Genomic DNA, 13,784 nt, shown 5'->3' with positions numbered 1-13,784 from the left:
TTGTGTTTGGACTGGCCCTTCATGGACTTAGTCAATACTACATGACAATTAAAAGGCACTTGGGCCACAGAGGACATTCTCTGCTTTACCAGCAATGTCTCATCTATTGACCCTTGTAGCTAACAACAAAATATGACCATGGGGGACTTTAATGGTAATCTAACCTATGGTAGCATGTTAAGCATGGAACTTTATGTTCCCCGTACTGATTACAAATCCCTTAAGTATCCCCCAAGCATATCACATCTACCCCTGCCTTGCTGTCCAAGGGTCCCTCAAGTGCGCACTTTTATGGGACTTCTTTTCCCTTGGGAGCACTGCCAGCCTGCACTACGTGTAAGATTCCCTGGAGACCACCCAATAGTGTCATCTAACCTCACACTTGGTATGTGGAGGTTTACCTCACATGATTTGTCCAATATTACTCCCTATGATAACAGGGATCCCATTCAATTCCTACATGAGTCCACTCTGAGCAATTGGGATTTATGTGGACCCTCTAATTGCTTTGATTTAGACCCACTTACTGTCCTAAAAGGTGGTCAACTCTTTAATGGAACTTTTATTTCCATATAAACCAGTTGATGAAAATGTGAACCCAGCAACCCCGTAAATGTGACTGTTGGCAGGTAGGTTGGCTGGAAAGCCACCCCAGTCTGTGTATGATCACCCTTTTCTTTCTGGTCACCAATACTTACATTGTAACATTAAGATAGCCTTAACTGCTTTAATGAAAAATGTCTGCTGGATGGGATATTCAACAACAGCTATCCTGATGAGAGAACCAGCTACCATTTGGATGCCTGTGGTAAATAACGCTCACTTTCATGCCATCACTATGATGACCCAGATTCACGTACAACCCCTACACTGGGTAAAGAGGGATTTTGGTATTATGGCTGCCATCATTGCAGGCATTGCTGGGGTGTCAACAGCTGTGGTTGCCTTGACCCAGATAGCCACTACAATGAAGACTGTCAATGTTGTAATCTCTAAATCAGAAATGCTGCAGGTACAGGAGGTACTAAATCAACATCTTTGTCAAGTCATCCACATTTTACAACAACAGATTGACTTACTGGCAGAAGAGTTGGCCCTTGTTAGGGATATGTCTCTATGGGTAGGCAACCCCAGGTTTCACTCAATCTGCCTAACCCAGTACATAACGCCACTGAGCGTGATAACAGTTGGCTCAATATCTTGAAGGTACCTGGACAGACAAATTCCTTAACTATTCTGTGCTGTTAAGGGAGAACATAGCCAACCTCAATGTCACCAGGGTATCTGCGCTCTCCCTAGATGCCGGATTCTTGGGAAAAGTGTGGAACAATATTAAGAGGCTGTTTGACCCCCTGTGGATAGCCATTTATGCTATAATGGGAGGAATTGTCATACTAATATTTTGTTTAAGTGTCTTACACAGCATATCTCCGGAGTGTTCCATGAATAAGGCGACACTCCAGGTGCTGATGGCTCTTGAAAATCCTGATTGTGGCCCCCAACTAAGGAAGTCATCAAAGCCTGGATGGCAGAGATCTTGAGACCACCATATAGGCTGTTCCTCATTTCCCCCTAGTGTAACATGACTCCAGAGTAATGTTTCTTTGAGAGCTGGTAGTCAATGACAGGTAAGATCCTGGAAGACAGGGCAACCTAAGACAGGCACAGTCTAGTATACAGGAAATTCTCTGAGCTAGGGTCAACAATGTCAAGGCAATGGCGCCCTGCTCCCACTAGGCTGTCAAAAATCTAAAAGCAAAAGGGTGGAGATGTAGGAGGAATGTGGTGACCTTCTTTGCATAAATGCCCAGGGTATGCAGCTGCAAAGGCAACCCCTGCAGGAGGACTTAATTAAGGACTGACTGAGAGACTAAGGATTGCTGATGTAGACAATGACAGCCAAATGGGAACTCCTGTTTAGAAGAGACGCTTTCTTGAGACCAATGGAGCACAGGTGGAAGGTATTAAAGGAGCTTGCAGCAGCGTTCAGATGGACTTGATGCTATGTTCTCACCTGCTCCTGGAGTCTGTGCCGCTGATTCCTCACCCCCTCACCTCCAACCCCCAAGGGCAAGTGGGGTTGGACAGTGAGTGGTCCAGGGCATGGGCAGCAAATCAGTACCTCCAAAACTCAGATTCACTGTTTGTTTTTTCTGGGTGGGGGGAAATCAGCAAATAGAAATAGGCAGTCATCAAGGAAATCTTGGGTGTTTCTAACACTCTGCTTGCCCCAGCCATTTACAGGGGATTCAGGCAAGAATAAAAAACTTGGGCCTGCCCATTCTTGGTTACAGATTTGTGAAACTGTGTGTGGTCATGATCACAATGCAAAGTTGCCTGATTAGCTTTAATCGTGTCAACTTGACACAGCCTGGAGTTATCTGAGAGCTTCAATTGATGAATTATCTAGAGTCAGACTGGTCTGTGGGCATGTCTTTGGGAGTTTACTTTGATTGGAAATTGAGGTGTAAGGGCAAAGCTCACTGTAGCCATCAACAATGAGTCAACCTCACTGTGGGCACCATCATTCCTTAGGCAGGTGGTCCTGGGCTATATAAGAAAACCAGCTAAGCACAAGCCCAGGCAAACCAGTTAGCAAGCAACATCTATCATGGTTTCTGATGTGCTTTTTCAGCTGTAAATTCATTGGTCAGAGGTAATGCTGGGTAGAATAGGAAACAGGTTTGGTTCCAAGTTCCTGCTTGCATTCCTACCCTGATGTCCTGTCCCTCAGTGATGGATTCTATGTAGTCTAGAAGCTGAAATAGACCCTTTCCTCCTTTAAGCTGCCTTTAGTCAGGGTGTTTTATTACAGCAACAGAGAGGAAAGTAGCACACAATGCATGGTCCGAACAGCCCATTGCCCTGGACACACCATCAAATCTACAGAGTGTGGGTCCTGGGAAGTGGCTCTCACACTCCATTCCCTTATCACTAAGAAAGTGACATTATTCACTTTCAAAAGTCCATGCCTCCTCCCTAGTTTTCTCTCAGTAGTGGGTTCCTATCTTCTTGATCGGGAACACTTGCAACATTTTATGGGCAATGAGTATCTCTTACTATAGTATTTTATTAATCTATATTCTAGAAGAGAGTATTTGGTAATCATTTTTGTTAAAAACAACAAACAAGTGGCTTGATAAAAGGCTCAGTGGTTATGAGTAATTGTTGCTCTTTCAGAGGACTCAGGTTCAGTGTATGGTACCCACATGGTAACTCCAGTTCCAGGGGATCCAATCCCATGCCCTCTTCTGTCCTCCTCAGGCACTGCATACATGTGGTACATAAACATACAAGCAACAAGCAGGCAAATATATATATATGTACATATATATATATACATATATATGTGTGTGTATGTGCATGCACATGCATGTGTATGCATATATGTATAAAACTCAAAGAAATCACTGTAGAGAGAACATGAGGAAAAGCTTTGTCATTAATTACATCTTCACATTCTGTGATAATCAGCTAAGTATTAAATATGAAGTGTCTTACACATTTATAGCCTTTATGAAAATTTGAAACTATCCCACTGCATTTTTTACTTAAAAATAATCTGCTAAAATATCTTTTAGATTTATTAATTTTGTGACTGTGTGTCTGCATGTTTGTTTGTGTGCCAAGAAGGTGGCTTAGTGAATAGAAGTACTTGTGCTTAAGTTTGAGGATACACACACACACACACACACACACACACACATCCAATGGAATGCAAATTAATGTATAAAATTTCTTTAAAACAAAAGAAATAGCCAAGTCTGATGACACACACCTTCAATTCCAGAACTTGAGGGCAGAGGCAGGTAGACATCTCGTCTATGTAGTGAGTTCCAGGCCAGCCAGGGCTATACAGTTTAGACCCTGTCTCAAAAAGAAAAAACATTCTCCTGTTTGCACAAAGGTTTCATCAAAGTACTATTTATAAAACTGAATGTTTGGAAATAGCCTTGAGGTCCAAGTGTAAGGGTATTAAACTATGACATACCGTGTAACCCAATATTACACAGACATTATTAAAGTTGCCTAGAATTTGGAAAGTATTTAACACATAAGGTTAAGCAAACAGAACAGGTTGTAATATTAAGTATGGAAAAAAAGAGAAACTCATTAAAAATGAGGAGAAGAAAATGCCAAATGTTATGGGTGCCTTTGGGTCATCAGATTATAAAATCTCTCCCAAGATTTTTAATTCTTAATGTATTTTCCAACGTTTTAATTGAGAGTATGGTTTGCTTTGCAATTAGAAGCAAAAACAATTCTTCAGAAGTACTGTGTAATCATTGAATTATAAATGTGTGCACATGTATGTGTTTTCTGGGCCCATCTGACTCCCATTACCAAGAAAGGCAAAAATGTGTTTCTCTGACACAAACATCTGCACAGATAGAATACTGAGGACTTTTTAATTCACTCCACATCTCAGCCTAAAGATGCTGATTTTTGAAAGAGAAAATATTTTCTTCTCAACACCTCTGGAATTAGTTCACTCTTCAAAAAAAACATAAAGCTTGTATTATCTTGGTTTTATAAAAATTTCAATATTCGTCTCACTCCCAGCTTTAGTTCAATGTGCTGCAATTGTTTGTTTACATGTGGCTCTCTCACTAAGTTGTGAGACTCAATCCCTTGCCTCAAGGAGCTCTTCCCCAAATAATGACAAAATATTCCCAGAATCTGATTGAGTGATTGTTAGTGTGTGTGTGTGTGTGTGTGTGTGTGTGTGTGTGTGTGTGAATTGTCCTCAATTGTCTTCCACCTATGTTTTGAAGCAGGGTCTCTCACAAACCCAAAACTGGTCAACTGGGTCCCACTGGCTGGCAACAGCAATCCTTGAGGACCCTTCTGTCCTTGGGCTGAGACTGTAGGAACAGTCTCTGAGACATGCCGTTTTACATGAATGTTGGGGATACAAGCTAAAGTCCCCAGACTTGTGAATCACACTGCACTGACTGAGCTAACTCTCCAAGCACCAACCGCTGATTCTCTATCAACTACAGTGTTCCCTTCTCTAGCCCCACGGCTGTCTAGATACGCTTTATGATGATGCAGAGGCATGGCTTTACCCCATCGCATCCCCAGTCCCCTGTCGCTGACTACCAGCCCAAATCCTATTAGTAATGCCCAGCTCTCTCGTATGAGACACCACCATTCCCCTGTGTACATTCTCCTTCCGTTTAATGAGCAATGAATAATTTGTTGAACCCCAGGGAAGTTCCTGGTGATTTGGGGCTGGAGGGCACCGAATGTGCTCCCTCGTTCCTCTCCTGCTGATCTTTTCTCTTCTCTGCCCATACTCATTGCATTTCCCTTCCGCTGAAGCCTCTGGAGGGTGACCTGCATTTCTGATGTCCCATTCTTTCCTGTCACCACACCTTTTATGCTCTGCCGTTGCGGCTGCCTTTCATAACACTAACTAGCTGTGTGCTCTCCATTACTCTGAAACATTCCTTGAGCCTTACTTTCTGAAACAGACTACGAGACTTTTACAAATAAGAGTAATACATCTCATTACTCTTCTTACACACCTTACACACAGGTACACACAGAGACACACACACACACACACAGAGAGAGAGAGAGAGAGAGAGAGAGAGAGAGAGAGAGAGAGAGAAATAGCACACACATCTAGCTATTTATCTCTAGATACTTTTCTTTTGCGTTTGCTACAGAATGGCACTATATCATTCATATTCATAGAATAGCACTTCAAGTAGGACCTTAGGATGATACTATATAACCAGAAAGTTCCGTATTTCTTCTACACTTAGCTTCTCTTTGGTGGCCGTTGGCAGAGGTTTCCTTCCCCGTAACTAAAAGCAGTCGCTAAAGTTAACCTTTCAAATGTCCGACTTGCCGGGTGTATTCACTCTGCCTGGTGATAGGAACTCTCCAGAGGGAAGGGCCCTATTAGGTAATTGCACTTTGACAAAGCCAAGCATAAGCTCGCCGTACAACTCTTTCCATGGTCTACTCTGAACTCATACTCACGAGCCTTAAAAGTCAGCTCACTGTCTTCTTTCATAACCAGAGACCTGTAGCGCTCCCTCCTTCTCACTCAGACTTGCAGGTGACCTTGCCCTGCTAGGACCAGGGTGACTCCCTAAAAATCCAGGATGAGTTCCAGATTCTGACAGATCTAGGAGTCAGTGCCAGCTCCTGCATAGTCTTGTCTGACCCCAGGAGTTCTGGCGAACAGTATTAACCTCTCTGGACCGCCTCCCTTAGCTCAACAGGGGATGTATACTATACTAATCTTCCAGGACTGTAATGAAGATGTAGGGAGATCTTATATACGTCTAAGGTGCATGGAAAATACACTGCGGACATGAGCTCCTCTTAGTACATAGTGCCTGCCTACTAATAGAATCCCCTCTCCCTCTGGGGACAAGCCCATTCCATATTCTATTGATTTACCTCAGGAAGATGCATCAAGTGGAGCCATATGGTCAAGTCCCTGTTTTCAGATCAACAATCAAACTGTAGCTGTTCTATTGATCCGCCCACCTGTTCATCTTTCCTGTCTGGCCTCCAGCCCTGACTCTCGCTCTTCTGCCAAGTTCCATACCAAGAATCTGTGCATGTGCACCCTTTGCTGGAGCCTCACCTTGGCACCTTGTCTGACGAGTCTGCGAGCATGCATGTTTGACAGCTGTGTATGAATAATCTCTGCCATGTTGCCCTCTGAATGACACTGATGCCTGGCACTCAGGTTGCATGTTAGAAGGTCTACTGAGCCTGCCATCCAGTTTGGCCTGATACAATATATTCTGACATTGGCCTTGATAAGTAATATTGCACCTTGCTTTCTTCACAGGCTATGGTGATTGGGTTGAGAGTTGGAATCCCAGCTTTACCACTTACTGTTCACAAAATCTTAACTTATTTATCTCCTCCAACTTTTGTTTTTTTTCTCACGTTAGAAAGCTCTTGAGAAGTTTGAGCACTTATAATGACTTACAGCCTGCTCATGGGACCTGTCAGAGCATGAGTTGACCAATAGACCTCAGTTTAGAGGCTAGGGAGATGGCTTCATTAGGAAAGCACTTGCTGTGCATTTATAAGGACTAGAGTTTGGAACTCCAGCACCCCTGTACAAAGCTGGATTGTAGCAGCATGGAGCTCTAAGTCTAGCATTGGGGTCAGAAGAGGGAGCAGAAACAGGCAGATTCTTGAAACTCCCAGGCTAGTAAATCTAGGCAATTTGCAAAACCCAGATACAGAGAGACACTCTGTCTAAAGTATTAAGCTGGAGAAGGTAACCGAGGAAGAAAGCCCAAGACCCACCACTGGCTTCCACACACTTATACCACACACACACACACACACACACACACACACACACACACACACACACATGCACACACGCACATTGACACACCTCTAGGGTGCTTGATGACCACAGGCTCTATTTTTATGCAAGTCAGTTGGAGTTAACCTCTCCCTGACCATGTACCACCTCCCTTCCATGTGTGAGCCTTCCAGATTCATTCAATTCCATAAACATATCTAGGAGTGTGTACTGGCTAGCTTTGTGTGTCAACTTGACACAAGCTGGAGTTCTCACAGAAAAGGAGCCTCAGTTGTGGAAATGCCTTCATGAGACCCAGCTGTAAGGCATTTTTCTCAACTAGTGGTCAAGGTGGGGGGACCCAGACCATTGCGGGTGATGCTGTCCCTGGGCTGGTGGTCTTGGGTTCTATAAGAAAACAAGCTGAGCAAGCCAGGAGAAGCAAGCCAGTAAGAAACATCCCTCCATGGCCTCTGCATCAGCTCCTGCTTCCTGACCTGCTTGAGTTCCAGTCCTGACTTCCTTTGGTGATGAGCAGCAATGTGGAAGTGTAAGCTGAATAAACCCTTTCCTCCCCAACTTGCTTCTTGGCCATAATGTTTGTGCAGGAATAGAAGCCCTGACTAAGACAGAGTACAAATATGCTTTATTCCTGACACACAAACTCAGACTTCTGCAGCTCCACTCACCCCCAAATTCTAATTTAGAACCCGAGTCTACTGCTTGTCCCGGCCCATTTCCAGGAACCATCCTAATGTTGTGTAAATAGTGGCTCTCACTTCTCTGTCCAAACTTCACTGGCTCTACCATTTCCAAAATCAGTTTCTTCTAATCTCAGTACGTCTGGATGGATTTCTGAAAATGAAATCCGTCTGTTGGAAACAAGGCATGCAGATATTTGTCTAAAGTGCATGGCTTCAAGTATACAAATGATAGGTTCCCCATTCAGTAATACTCTGGAAATCTCATTCCTTTTAATAAAGTCTAGACAGGAAAACTTTTTACCACTGGGCTTCCCCTTAGTAGAAGGTTCTGCCTTCTAGAATTCCCATGGCTTTGGGCACCAGATTTGCCTAAATGCAAAGTACACATCTCTGTGTAGGCGAAAGCCATGATACACAGTAACAAGTGCATTGTTCTTACTTGTAGCACCATTGACTTACTTGTACCATTTCTTGGTGATCTTCCTAGACCTGTCTGTCCATCCTGAGCCAACCTCCTCCCCATCAGACTGCTACCAAAAACCTCACAAGGAAAAGTTGGGCACAGATCCTATCCCAGGCTGCCACAGAGCACTACCACACATAGGAACTGATGCTGTGGCCGTTAAAGCCCAGCAACCACAGAATCTTTCACCCAAAAAAAAAAAAAAAAAAAAAAAAAAAGTATAAATGGGACCTGGAAAGAATAGGATCTCTTTTTCTTATGGATCCTATTGACAGCGATCATTCCCTTCACATAGAAGGACCTCAGGATAAATCTGATCCAGAGAGAAATGGAGCTGAGAAAGCAGGAGAGAAAAAGAGAAAAAGTTGCTTCCTCCAGCAACTGAAGTAGATCAACCTAAGGGTGGAGCTAAAGACCTTCCAGTCACGTCAGCCAGCAAGTCCTTCATTGCCTGATCCGGTTGCAAGTACACATAATTAAGTGCATCCTTGACCAACGGACAAGGACCCTAAGGGAAATGAAGGCAGAGGGATGGGGCATCCTCTGCACACGTGACGTTCAGAACAGGGGTAGCTGTGGTACTGTAGGAAGGTATTTAAGCTCCCTCACTTTCTATTCTGCTACGCTCCTGGCTTTTCTTCGTACTTTCCCCTCTGGTTACAAAGTTCCCAAAGAATAACTTGCTCCTATATTTCCTACCAACGGTGCCTTGGCCCAAAGATCCTCTCCTCTCTGTAGTTTGTGGCCATTCTTTTTTTTTTTTTAAAGGGCCGGGGCATTCCAGGTTTTTAGAGTAGTCTTGTCAAGGACTCAGTGATATGTAAATTCCCACTCCTGAAAGAGAAAGGGTGTTAAGTTGAAGAGAAAGCCTGAAACAGGAGCCAACAGACTCCACCCAATGGTCCGAATCCAAGCCATCTCAGAGGTTCTCAACTGCGTATTTATACCTTTTTGTCTTCTAGAATGTATACAGTTTTCACTAAAAAAATTCAACCCTCCACTAAAATCAGACATCAAGCTTCCTTCTTTGTCCTCTCCTTTCCTCTCCTGTCCTCCCCTCCCCTCCCCCTTTCTCCACTCTCCTCCCCCTTTCTCAACTCTCCTCCCCTCCTCTCCCCTCACCCCTTCTCCCCTCGCCTTTCCTCCTCTCCTGTCCTGTCTTCCCATGCAGGGTTTCCAAGGCATGCTTAGCCTCTTTTCTATCTCCATCAGTGCTGTAGCGAGGCAATGGAGTAGACTCTGCTAAGGAGTTTTGTAGCACCAGCCTGGCTTTCAGCACCTTTCCGCTCTAATTACCTCTGGAGATTGTGAGGAAAATCAATCGCTATTATTTGTGAAAACCCATGGAAAAATCACCAGGCACCGAGTGAAAGTTGGTATTTGTTATTTGATTTTCCTGTCAAGTGGGATCACCTAGACGGACCACATGCCCCAGGCTAGATTGTTTTCCTTTCTAGCTCTCAGGTGTTATCCTTTCTCCACAGCCAGCAATCTTACATCCTGCCTCCCTCCAGCCCTAATGCTCCCAAGCCACACACAGCCTACATTCAGATTTTTTCCTTCTCCTTAATGTCACCAGAACTCCTGACATAGCATTTTAAGAGACCATAAAGGTCTTCCATCCAAAGTTGCTCTTCAGACGAGGACATCAGGCACCAGAAAGGTCAACTGACTTTATCCAAGGCTACATAATCCATAGCTAAGTCAAGGTGACAACCCTCGAAGCAGTGCCCAGTTGGGATCTGCTGTTACTGGTGTCGAGTCTGCACCTGTTTCCTGGTGTTCACAGACACTCCACAGACTTCACAGTCTGGTCTGTGTTTACCAGACTCCTCCTCACCAGTCTAGCTCCTACAGGATGTCCACTATCTCGGGACATCTCAGCGAGTGTTCATCATCATGTTCTGAGTGTTTTGGCATGTATCAGACACTAGCAGACGAAGCCCACCATCAGTGCAGAGACAAACAGATATACTTGATAAAACTACGCTCTCATAGTCCTGGAAAACTTGAAGAATTCATCTCCTCTCAGATTCGTTTTTCTGCCCCTTACACAAGTTCTTTTTCTAAATATTCTCCGCTTCATAACCACTGTCCGTGCTGTCTCCTATTTAGAGAGAGAAACACTTCATAAACTTTATTTTTAAACTGCCTCATCTTTTAAATTCTACATTCTGTTTGATAAACAAGGTAAGGACATTTGGCTGCCTGTGAATACATCTTTAAATCCCATTTTCTTAGGAAATGTAACAGGTGACATGTGCTTGTCCTTGTTCTTATTTCCATAGGTAACACATGGATTTCTTTATGCATTCTTTATTGGGTCCTGGTGAGAATGAGGTTAACGCTTCAGTTCAGGTTTGCTGCTCCAGGTGTCAGAAGTTCTCTTTATATCCAAGAAGCGACTGTCAAAGTCTGGAAACTATAAAAGTCCAAATGTAGCAATCCAGCTCTTGGCACATTCAAAAGCATCTCTGAAAATTCTACTGCCTTAAAATGACAAGGGCAACCATCCTCACAGTGACAGTCCTGAGGGTTCAACTCTTCTTGATTCCAAATGTCATATGGACACTTTGTTTTTACCTAGACCAGCCTAGGAAGCAACAGGTTAAGTCACTCTGTGCCAATCCCCTGGAACTAACATCCAGAACCTTCCTACACAGCAGCTCTCTCCTTCCTTAAGGCTTTCCCAGCCTGGATACAAAGATAATTATAGCCCTGGTTACAAAGTATCTCATAATTATGAGGTATCTAGTAGAAATGTTAAAGAAAAGTTATTAACACCTCAGCATATTTTTTTTAAATTCAAAATTTAAATGCAACATTAAATTGCACAAAGCATTAAGGGTCAGTTTCCACTTCACAGAAGCACTGTTTTCCTTTTAGAAGAGCCAAGAAAGGCAGAAAACTACCAGCAGATGCTTCGGCATGGGGAAACAGCAGCATAGAAATAAAGTGAGTCTTTAAAAGTTTCAAGATGCAGCCTATAGCCAAAGTAAGATGTCCTGGTACCAAGAGTCAAATAAGAAACCAAAGGCCATTTCATGTTTTTATCATGCAGGGAATGGGATCTGGATAAAGGAAAGAGCATTTGCACCCACTGGTACCATCTATACATAAAACGCTCTCAAACTTGGTTTGACCTCAAAAAGGAAACAGTTAATGTGACTTACATTTATGGATTCCTGAAATGATTTCTGCCATCCACCATTGAAGGTTTTCAGAAGAAAAGACCAGGTAAGCCAGGTTACTTAGTTTTGAAAACCACCAGACTGAACCCTTTAACTCAATTATATCTGCATTTCAGTTAACAAATAGGGAACGATTCTAGTTCCTTCTAATATCTACATATGTGCTTTCTCTTCTGACGTTATCGATGCCTAGGGTGAACAATGAATTGTTTCGATTACACACACACACACACACACACACACACACACACACACGCACACACGCACACAAACATACACATGCACACACACACAGTTCAAAATAATAAGAAGCAGCAAACGTGGAATGCCGAAGTCTTCATAACACACAGTGTTGGCGTGAACAGTCAGTTATTGCGAAACAATTAATAAGCAAATCTTACGAGTCCTTTCACTTAAGGCAGAGTGTAGGGAGGAGAGTCATGCTGAAACCTACAGATAATTATCCCCCTACTTCGTTTTGCTTATGTAGGGAGGTTCACACCGAAATGCTGTTCTAGGAACCCCTGTTCACACTTCGGTCTACCATAAATTGACACTGTCGACCCTCACAAAGATTGCTGACTCTGGAACCTAGACAAAGGAGGGTGTAGCTCCAAGATGCGAAGCCAGGCGCTCACCGAAGCCGAGAAGCCGAAGCCGACTGCTCACTGGCTGCCCTGCACCACCTCTCCTGTACTCTGGAGACCAAGAAGTCTGGAACTGATGGAGGACTTGGTTCATTTCCCCCAAACTTTAGGAGTCAGTGTTTCCCCTAACTCTGCGAGCTCAAGCGGAGGGGAGGAGAGGGGGTTGCAGAAACCCGGGGTACGGCTGCAGGGCTCGCCCACCCACCTCTGCACCCACCCCGCAGCGCCCCGGTGGTCCCCTCACCTGTCCTGAGCGCCGGGTCTCGGGGTTCCGGTGGCCTCTCGGGGCTCTTCGCTCTCCTAGCTGTCGCGAAGGCGTACGTCTCCGGGGACCAGCGGGAGAGGCGGCGGGGTCGGGGGCGTCAGGAGGAATCTGGGCAGCCGCCGGCAGCCGCGGTCTCACTCCCCATCCCCGTGGGGCTCCGGCTGAGGACGCGGTGGGGTCACCGCGGGAGGATGAGTCAGGCCGGGGTGCAGGCGCTCTGACTCGCACATCTGGGGGACGCGGCCGCCGCCATCGGACGCGCGGAACCCCAGCACCCCTGTGCTTCTAGGGTACCGGTGAGACTCGGTGAGCGAGGCCAGGACAAGGGATCGCAGCTAAGGCGTCTCCGCCGCCGCCAAGGAAGACAAAAGGAACACGGGGCTCGAGGGAAAGTTTTGGGCTTGGTTCCTGACGAATTCTAGCCCCCGAAGCCGCCAAGAGGAGGATCGGGAGCGAGGGCGGGACGGGCTTCCCGGAGCGTCGCCGCCAGCCGGGGACCCAGACGGTGCTAATCTCACCGCCGCCCACGACCCGTGGGAACTCCGCCGGCCCCGCCGCCTAGCTTTGCGGAGAGCTGCGGGCAGGACCCGCCCTTCCCCCCGGACCCCAACCCAGCTGCCCGGCGCCCTGGCTGCAAAGTTGTACTTCTAGCGCCGGGATGGCGCGCATACAAAACCCATTTCGGGAACAAAGTACCGCTTCCAGGCGCTCTGCTTCGTCTGAAGGCCAGCGGGCGGAAGCGGACACACCCACTCGCTTCTCATCACGGCTGGACCCGGGTTCCAGAACGGGAGATCCCTGCCCCTCCTGTCCTAATAAGAACTGGGGGTCCCCGGCGGACTCTGTTTTCTGGAAGCAGGAGACATAGGCCCCTCGGTTCCACGCCCCTCGGCTGCTTTCTTATCAGATGCAGCCTGGGTGGGTCGGGGTCCCCCTGGCGGCTGCACGGATGCTGTGCTAACAGAGTCAGACCTGAACCCCCAAGAGATACTGCACGCCCTGAGCCCTGAGCCCTGAGAGGGTTAAGCTGCTTTAGGGTCCTGGGAAGTTAGCTCCGGTAGAGCAGACGGGTTGGGGAGGGTTCTGGGCATTGGGTTGTGGGTGACGGGGCTAATTGCATCCTAAGACTTCTAATGATCAGTCTGAGACTCAGCTCCAGCTATCAAATTCAATGAAGGCTTCAAGTTACCAAAAATATCAGTGAGTCAAAACCGTGTCCT

The 13,784-nt window shown here is 45.7% G+C and overlaps 1 protein-coding gene across 8 annotated transcripts in view; it reads right to left on the bottom strand.

Annotated features, from left to right (window-relative positions):
- Tmem200a (transmembrane protein 200A) overlaps positions 1–13,469 on the bottom strand; it is an 80,926-nt gene extending 67,457 nt beyond the window's left edge. For 3 of the 8 annotated variants that reach the window (NM_001443797.1, NM_001443796.1, NM_001443800.1), the window contains exon 1: positions 12,544–13,446. The gene's annotated coding sequence lies outside the window, so the exon portion shown is untranslated. 8 annotated transcript variants of the gene reach the window in all.
- Between the last annotated feature and the right edge of the window lie 315 nt (positions 13,470–13,784).

This window comes from Rattus norvegicus, chromosome 1 (assembly GCF_021556685.1).
Source record: "Rattus norvegicus strain SHRSP/BbbUtx chromosome 1, alternate assembly SHRSP_T2T, whole genome shotgun sequence".
Taxonomy (NCBI): domain Eukaryota; kingdom Metazoa; phylum Chordata; class Mammalia; order Rodentia; family Muridae; genus Rattus; species Rattus norvegicus.
Note: the sequence above shows the minus strand (reverse complement) of the source record. Positions and strands in the feature narration are given on the sequence as shown.